Source organism: Athene noctua, chromosome 3 (genome assembly GCF_965140245.1).
Source record: "Athene noctua chromosome 3, bAthNoc1.hap1.1, whole genome shotgun sequence".
Classification (NCBI taxonomy): Eukaryota; Metazoa; Chordata; class Aves; order Strigiformes; family Strigidae; genus Athene; species Athene noctua.
In genome coordinates this window covers 35,467,679-35,477,389 of record NC_134039.1, presented here as the reverse complement: position 1 = coordinate 35,477,389, position 9,711 = coordinate 35,467,679, and the positions used below count along the sequence as shown (strand labels likewise).

General features: G+C 36.5%; 1 long non-coding RNA gene across 1 annotated transcript; it reads left to right on the top strand.

Moving 5' to 3' along the window:
- Window positions 1-6,834: 6,834 nt before the first annotated feature.
- On the top strand, window positions 6,835-8,933 carry LOC141958624 (uncharacterized). The gene is made up of 3 exons (XR_012633292.1): window positions 6,835-6,936; window positions 7,368-7,466; window positions 8,110-8,933. It is a non-coding gene; the product is annotated as an uncharacterized LOC141958624 (long non-coding RNA).
- The last annotated feature ends 778 nt before the right edge of the window (window positions 8,934-9,711 follow it).

The following is a 9,711-nucleotide window of genomic DNA, read 5'->3' as shown; positions in this document are numbered from 1 at the left end:
AAAAAGCTTGAGAAAGTGTACCTAGATGGCTTTCTATACAAGGGCAGGCTGAACAGGCTGGAACTTTTAAGCATAGAAGAGGTATGTATGTGGGAAGTGCTATGGTAGACGTGAATATAGAAATAATTGTTGCAGAGGGTATAAGTAGGGACTAGCTGTTCATCATCTTCCATAAGAACGAGGGGAATCCAGTGTAATTATGAGCTGGTAAGCTTAGACAGCGGAAAAAACAAACCACCATTTTTTTCACCTGAACTACAGAATTTTTCACCTGAACTACAGAATTCCACTACTGTGGAATGCATCTTATTGCTGTTTTTGGAAGGTCAAAAGTACAAACTGATTTAAAAAGAGACTTGAAAATCAATAGAGAACTGACTGATGAATAGCTATTAAAGACAATGATGTGGGTGCAGCCTGTGACTTGGGAGGTATTATCCTTGTTTATTAATGACAGGTATTTTGCATGTTCTTTGATGCTAGCAGCTATGGAGATGGGCTACATACTAGATGAACGGATGTTCTGATCTGCAGTTGCATTTTCTAGATTCTTAATGTATATGGCTATATGTACAAAAATCCTTGCTTTAATCTTTTTTCCAGAGCCTATGAAAGATCAGAAAATCACTTGCTGTAGTGTATCCCCATAAGACACTTTGCATGAAATATAGATTGCTGTGTGGTTTGTCGATACCTGTTTCTACTTGATAAAGTTGCATTGCAATATCAAGACCAAAGGTGATAGTGTTTTGCTGCTGAAATGAATGGGTACAATAATACTAACAATTGTTCTTGCTCTGAAAAATACTTTAGGATGATGAGGAAAAATGTTTTGAAAGTCAGCTTTCTGTATCTTAAGGGGCACTTACATTAAAGTTTCTAGTGGCGATTATGCTCCCTTTACATTCTGCCTAGCTACTGTTGATTGCATTACTGAGTCATGACTTCATGAACCTCTGGAAGTGTTATAGTGTATATACTCTTGGTGCATGACATATGGTAGAAAGCAGAATCCTTCTATATGCCAGTTCAGGACTGAGGAAATAAATGCACTGTGCAGTTTTGAGTAATTACTTGCACTCTGTTCATGCATCTAGGTCTCTGCAATTTATTTAAACATAACTCTCTGGTTGCCTCAAACACTTCGGCTTTTCTGTTCAAAATTCTTTGGCAGAAGGATGCTTTCTGTTCTCTTGCAAGTGTTTAGTTGCTTGTCAACTTATCCAACCTGTCATTTTGAGAGCCCAGTTGGGCAGCAGTCAGAAGGGAAGCCTGTAGTTTGGGAGCCTTCTGCACATTGAGCTCCGAATGAAGAAAGGTCCAGTTTATATCCACTGTGTTATATTTTTAACTAATAAATCTTTGCCTTGAATAAAATATTTATGGAATTATTTTTAAAATGCATTTATTTAAGTGTAAAATGTAAAAATGTTCATCGGGTAATTCATATAAAGATTCAAGCACAACAGTCTTTGAAAAAGTATGTATTATAAAGCATAAATATTATCTAGTGTAGAAGCAGTAAATGAAAACTGATTCTTAGCATATGGGTCTGACCCTTCAGAAGAATGTACCTATTTGTGAAATGGTGGTGAATTTATACTTCTGAAGAATCTAAAAGCTGAAGGACTCACCTGTTGGGTATGCATAACAAATAATACAGTTGTCTGCTACATATGACTGAAGTTTAACAGTACAGCCAAAGACTGCGGTTTTGTCCATTTGTATCAGCAGAACAGGCTTATACTCAATTTTCAGCACATTCTTGTATTTCAGTGGCTTCTGAACTGAACAGATGCCTGGTTTGCTGAATAGTGATGGACCCCAGGACATGAATGCTTTTGTGTGCTTAGGCCTAATCAAGAAGTGTAACTGGAATGTAGAATGTTTCTAGCAGAGTGAAATATGTTACTGTTTTGATAGATCTCAAATTCAACTTGTTTTTAGCATGGCAGTGTGTTTTTGCTCGTGCAGTCTGTTTTGACTTGTAGAGTTTTATGATTGTGTAATGACTTTCCTGTATGCCTTTCATTTTAAAAAGAAAAACAAATTAAAAACCCGAAAGAGAAAGAACAACTCTTGCATAAGTATTAATAGTTAAAAAGGTCTTAAAGGTTAAAAAGGAAAATGTAGATAAAAGATGGACCAGTTAATAGAATGTAGGATGTTTTAAAATGAAGTTGTTTCATCTATGATAAAAAAGATACCTACTGTCTAGCAAGCACAGTCTGAAGAAGACATAGTAACTAATAACTTATCTGTACCTGGGTTATTAGGATACATCTTCAGATAAAGATACGTGTATAATGGAAGCTCTAGAAGCTACAAATCTGAGGTGATAAATGATTCAAAGTGCAACACATTAGCTTAGATTTTAATGTTTGTAAAATGTGTGAAACAATACATCTATATGCCAAAGTCATATTATCATAAATGTATTTGCCGAAATATGAGACATAAATGGCACTTAAATTTAGTAATCTGTGATGGTATGCTTGAATGTATTTTTGTGATTAAATGTGAACAATTGCTCCTTTAAGGTAAAGGTCTGTGTATGTGTGATTAATCAGATTGAAATGACAGGGTGGACAGCTCATGCCATGCCTAGTTATCAGAATGATTGATTTTAGTTGATGCTGCTGGATGAAAAAATATCTGTTAATAACTACAGCTGCAAAATTCCTGATGTCACTGATAGCACAAATCACTTCTCACATTCTGTATTATCTGGCTCATTTGCAGATATGGAGCATAAAAACTGATCCGTTGGAATGCAAAATTATAATGTACAGATTTATGCAAGAGGGATGACTGCAAAGTGCGTTGCATGAATAGTGTAAGAAGCTGAAAATTGCTGCTGTTGTAGCTGTCACTGACACATTATTTTCTTTAGTATGTGTGGAGTTCTTGCTGTCAGGCTTTTATCCTGCAGATTGTTTGCACTGTACCTCTCTTCCTGCTTAAAATAGAAAATCGGTTACTGAACCTGGATGTTATCAAGTGTTCTTAGAATAGTTCTTAACTAACTTGGTTGATTTTCACTTTCTGATGAAAGAACATTTGGTTGTTTATTGCAGGATCCGAACAAACATGTTGTTCCAAAATCAACAAATAAGATTACAAATTGCATTGCATTGACAGAATTGTTTACCATAGGCATACTGCTTGCCATGTAATATTTATCAGTTTAGTTGGTATGTTTTTATTCTGAAAGATCTGGAGTTTATCTTCATCAAATATTGTGTCTTACAGACCTCAAAGGAGGAGGGGCACAACAGATAATCTTACCATTTGGTAGGCTGTGCTGTTCCTGCATTCTGCCTGTTGACTACTGTGTGTAAGTCTGCCCTGTCCATTTGTACTGGTTCATTTTTTCTCCCCTTTCCTGTCTGTTCAAGGTACTTAGCACCCAAAGGTGGAATAAGCTTCATATTTTTTTTCCCAGCCTGTCATGTTCATCAACTGCAGAATGAACACAGGTCTGAGAGAAATGCAAATCCTTTTGTGTCAGTGTTAACTGCTTCTCCCCCACCCCTAGTACTTCACGGCTTGTTATTCTAAATCTAATCCCTTATCCAGCCTTTCTCCACTAGCTCTTCAACCACCGTTCCTCACTGGCCCAAAATAACATATTTCATATGCCTTCAAACACAGAAATCTTTGTAGGTTTTTATAGTCCCTAGTCCTCCCAGAATTCATAAATCAATCTGTTTTCAGGGAGCACGTACAGTGGTGGTCCGAAATGCTGGGATTCTTGCTTTCTTGGAATGACAAAACTGTCCTGTCCTCTTTCAGGCTTCTCCTTTCTGCTTTGTAGGTAAGTTCAACTTCAAAAATATTCATGTAAAAAAACCCAGACTTGTTGAATGTTTATGCTATTTCATCATGCTGCTGTTTAATCATAGCTGGTATTCTGCAGAAGATCAGAGTGTGGTCATAGTGATACCAGTTAGTCTCAACATTTTATGTATGTAAAGGATACGGAGAAAATGTTAAGTTACAGAAAAACAGAGGTGATTCTTGCTTAGTCAGATATTAAAGCATTACTGTCATTATTGTTTGCTCTTATTTCTCTAGAGGACCTGTGTCTTGATTATGATTCCATTGCAGTAAGTGACTCTATCAATCGCAGGAAGATCAAGTCCTTGCCTGAAGATGTGCATATAAAGATACCATACAGCAGCATGCCCTGAAGAGCTTGATGGTAATTTCATAGGCGCCAAATATATTAACATGATTTCGGATAGACTGGCATGTTTCTGAAGTCTTGTATTTCAAGATTAAAACTTTAAAATATGTATTTAATTTAATTTAATTCAATTTAATTTAATTTTTCCTGTAATTCTCCAAGGAATAACTGTGATGCAGAAACAAAAGACTTGTCTGCCTTTCAGATCTGCAACATTTTGAACTTTGAATGGAAGGATAACATCGTATATGTGAATATGACTTCATATAGTAATTTTCAGCACTGAAGAATTTTTTATAGACATTAACAACATAACCCTCAACAACATCTCTGTGGATATTGCCCTTTTATATGCAAAGAAGGGATGCGTGGGAATTCTGTGTTAGATACTTTTATCAAAGGAATGGAAAACTGAGGATGAATTCTTGTAACTGTTGCAATTTACTTAGGAATTTACTTGAGGAATCATCCCTTAATCTAAGTCATAATATTTTAAATAACAGACTTCTAATATTCAGAATGAACTCAGTTACCATCTAAGCAGATAATAATTTTTAGATGCTTTTGGCTGCAGATACCCATAAATTACCTTCCCTCACTTTCCTTTCATACAAATAATGTACATTACACTAAGGTGCAAATACACTTTTGTCTTCTGTTCAAGCAAAAGAGTAAGTGTTGACTTTCAGTGTGCTCATGTCTATTCCTGAGTTCACTGTTTGATTTGTTTGTGGATATGGCAGTGAAAATATGTTTAAAATACTGCTAGTTGTTTTCACGTGCAAGAAGAATACCAGCCATGAAGGAATCTAAACAAGGAGGAGGAGGAAGAGGCAGGAGTTTTTGGCCACACTCTTTTACTAGCATCAGTACGCCATTGCTTTGGCTGTAAGATCGAGTGAAGATACACCACCTAAGGAATTTTAGATAGAAGGTCACAGTTTGATAGTACAGGGCATATATACACATCTGTTTCATTTCACATCTGCCCTGTCTCCAGGCAGAACTGCAGGACTCTTCATGTATAAATAAATAACCTGATGTAAGACAGATTATGTTTCTTGGATATCAGTCACTGGTAAACACCATGTTTCTACTCACGATGCAAGAATACTAAATGGAAACTCATGAAGATTTCAGATTGCCATTATATTTAGAGTCCCAGGGCTTACTGCTAAGAATTATTGGATGTCTTTGCTTCTGAATATGGGCTGAAAGCTGCAGTGGGATACTCATTCCTACCTTGCCTCTCAGACTTTCAAATCAACATTAATCTTCGTTCCTACATCCCTACCTCTGAAACACTGTAAATAATGCAAAATGCTACCAGATCTTCACCAGTTGGGCTCAGTGAGGAAACAAAATCCCAAACCCAACCTTTCCTGATTCCATATCTGGCAAATCATTTGGACTGAAGCATTCTGGGTATTGTGTGATTACAGGGACTAAATGCAGTGGGGGAGAAGAGGGGAAAAATATGACAAAAAAGTGTTGGAGTGCCTTCTAGTAGCTGCACAATGAAAGGGCAATTATTTAATTCCCTTTCCTTCTACCTGGCCATCAGTTGTTTTTCTGTTAGCAGTCAGACATTCCCCATTTCCAGGTGCAAATAATACATCCCTTCATATGTTTGTGTCAAGAGGCAGGGTTGGTTCAACCCAGGATGGTTGCCATCTTTCTGTGGCAGTGACTCCAGATTTCTTTGCAGTCTGTTCATATGCTTCCCTCACCAGCCCCTATTCTCCACTGGCCAAAACAAACGTGAGAGATTGTTTATAAAATTCAGGAATTCTGTCTTGGAGACTATCAGTGTTTTAAAAGAAGCCACTGAGAACACTTGGGTGTTCTGAGTGTAGAGTCTGATATTTTTCAATGTAAATGCAGCTGCTGTTTTATTCCTTATGAATTTTGGGTTATTAAAACCAATTCCAGACACGTTTCAATCTTTTTGTTCTTTTCCATTCTGTTTATTCTTAGAGGAAATATAGTCAAAGTATATAGATTTTTTTTTTCCTTATTTAGTATATCAACAGATTAGCTTGTGATCCTTTTTAATGAACTATCAGGATACGAAGAAACTCAAAGCTTCTTAAATATTCTGTGGTTTTAAACATTGTTGGCAGTAGGGAATGCATGAAGCTGGATGGATATTTGTTACCCTTTTCCTTCTTAACATAATTGCTCTTATTTTAGGGCTGCATTTTTTTAGTTCTGTAGCATCCTCATTTAATGACGAAAGGACGATTGCAAACAAAAGAGTAGCCCAGCCATGGAACAGTGTCAGCAGAGCCAAAACCATCTCAGCCAAAATTGCAAATAAGAGGGGTACGGAGCACTTCATTAAACTGTTTTTGTCCAGGTACCCTGGAAGTAGGCCTAAGGAGGTTATCTAGCTAAGTCAGACAAACTTGGTGTAGCCAGCTCTATCCTTAATGAGCTTTAATGTGGACCGGTAGAATTCAGACTGACCAAAATTCAGATGCCTGTTGAGGGATGATTATTTTCAACTGGAGTACAAGGGGTATGAATTTTTAATTTAATTTTAATCCTATTTTAATTCCATTTTGAGTTACAGCCACAAAAAATTCATTACAAGAACTTGTGTTTTCTGCAGTAATGTTCTACTTCATGTAACATCATGGTTAGAAGACCATGGGCTTCATGACATTGGGCCTCCTGAATTTTCTGAGAAGATTGTTTCGGTGGGAGAGAAAGCTTACTATTTTGTTACTAGTTTCTATTACAAAGTAAGTAATTTCCATGTAAGTGATTTGGCTTACCACAAAAATGTACAGCATTTTCAAATGTAGAAGTCAGAAGCTTATTTTTACTACTTCTATGAAATAGTCACCTAGGAGAAAGCCATTTATGAATTGAGAAATGGAGGTAAAGGCTTTTTAGAGGAATATTCAGCCAATTTTGATTCTCTTAAATTATCTTAGGTATTTTAAAGTATTTTTTTCCAGTGGATTCATATTTCAGAGAGTATTTTTGACAATCTATTTTATGCTTCATTGACCACAAGGTTTGAAATTTTAATCTGTATTGACACAGTAGTGCCAAATTTGTAGTGATAAATGGACAACTTTTTTACTTTAAATAGATCTCTGTTGTTTAATTTGAGATCTGTAAATTTATTTTTTTTTTTGTTCATTAGTTCTGCTATTTTTTTGTCTAGGAAAAAGTGATCAAAAAAGACAAGGGGATCAAGGTGGAATATCGCTTTAGACTTGTCCATATAAAAAAAAAGAAGAAGAAATGGATTGCCCAAGGAAGGGTAAATATACTCATATCATGTGTTCATTTTGCTTTAATAGAATAAATTTTATAATTTTCTGACTTTGTTTTAGTGACAAATGAAAGACCATATTTTTCATGGTGATAGTTTTTTCTATACTAACATTATTACTCTTGGGGAATCTATTTAAAATGCATAACCCATGATTCATAATTGGGTAGTATGCTTGCTAATGCTATTTTCATTAGCAAAGATTTTAGGTGTATCATGAATTAAATTTCTTGAATTTCAACAGAGTCATAGTGTTGCTAAATTGTAACCTCCTGTACTAAAAGCGGTAATATCTCCTGTCATTGCTTAAGTGTGTAGTACTGTGCAATTACAAGGAGGAGGAAGCTGAAGAGGAGATTGAGCACTGAGCAATTGCTTCTATTTTAGCATGTACTCTATTCTTTATCGATTTTACAACAAACTGCATTTCATCATAAATGAATGAGCCCCAAATCCAAAGAGTTAGTCATGTTTTTTGCCTGCTTTGACAGAAAGTTACATTTTATATTACTCATGTAAGATTTTTCTGATCTCAGTCTATAAAGTTATGTAGAAATTTTCATATTTTCCTCACCCTAAATCTCTCCTCATATCCTAATTTCAAAACTGAAATATTTTTAATAAATTCTAGCAAACAAACAAAATCTTCAGAAGAGAGCGCCACCCTGCAGGAAGACATGGATAGGCTGGAAGAGTGGGCTAACCAGAACCTTACGAAGTTCAACAAGGACAAGTGTAAAGTCTTGCACCTGGGAAAACATAATCCAGGAGTACAGCACAGACTGGGATCTACCTGGCTGGAGAGCAGCTCTGTGGAAAGGGACCTGGGGGTCCTGGCGGACAACAAGCTCAATCTGAGTGAACAGTGTGCTGCTGCAGCCTAGAAAGCCAACAGTCTGCTGGGTTGCATCAGCAAGGGCATCACCAGCAGAGATAAAGAAGTCATTATCCCACTCTACTCAGTGCTTGTCAGGCCACACTTGTAATACTGTGTTCAGTTTTGGTCCCCACTATACAAAAAAGATGTGGATGGGCTGGAGAGGGTCCAGAGGAGGGACACAAAGATGACCAAAGGACTGTGAAGCCTACCACGTGAGGAAAGGCTGAGAGAATTTGGTTTGTTGAGTCTTGAGAAAAGAAGGCTTAGGGGAGACCTTATCATTATGTTCCAGTATTTAAAGGGTGACTACAAAGAAGATGGAGACTCCCTTTTTATAAGGAGTCATGTGGAAAAGATAAGGTGTACAAGTTACTCCTGGGGAGATTCCATTTGGACACAAGAGGAAAGTTTTTCACAATGAGAGCAATCGGCCACTGGAATAATCTCATCAGGGAAGCGGTGGATTCCCCAACTCCGGATACTTCAGGCTACAGTAGCTGAAGCAGCCCCATGACGAGACAGTTGGCTAAGTTTCTCATCCATTTTTTTAATTTTTTTTTTTTTTTATTTAAAGCTCACTGTCCTCCAAAGACTTCAAACTCCTATTCAAGGATGTGACACCACTTTGTATGTATAGACTACATAAATTTAATTCTCTAAGTTCTAGTATACACCTGAAGTATCTATTGATCAGCAAAACCATCTGTTTCACACAGTGTATTGAGATTGTTCAGTGGCTGCATGAAAAATGTTATGTAGGCAAGTATAAGAATCATAGAATACCAGGTTGGAAGGGACTTCAAGGATGATCTGGTCCAACCTTTCTTGTCAAAAGCATGGTCTAGATAAGACAGCCCAGCACCCTGTCCAGCTGAATCTTAAGTGCCCAGTGTTGGGGAATCCACCGCTTCCCTGGGGTGATTATTCCAATGGCTAATTGCTCTCATTGTGAAAAACTCTTGTCTCCAAATGGAATTTCTCCAGAAGTAACTTGTACCCATTTTCCCTTGTTTTTCCCATGTGACTCCTTGTAAAAAGTGCTCTATTTTTGTTACATTTCAGTTTCCTTTCACAGTGGTTTCAAAAATCTGGTTGTTTCTAGAAATGCTAGACTGTAATACAAACAGAAGATCTTTTGGTTAAGAAAAGATGACATGTTTCAACTGGCACATATTTATGTGCATATGTGTGTCTATATATGTATATATACATATTCATATGTATGCATGTATTCAATAGATGTATGAACTCAATATATCACATGTATATATACATATTCATATATGTAAAATACAGTTTTATATAATACTTATAACAGGAATAAGTGATAAATATGATACTTATATCATGAAC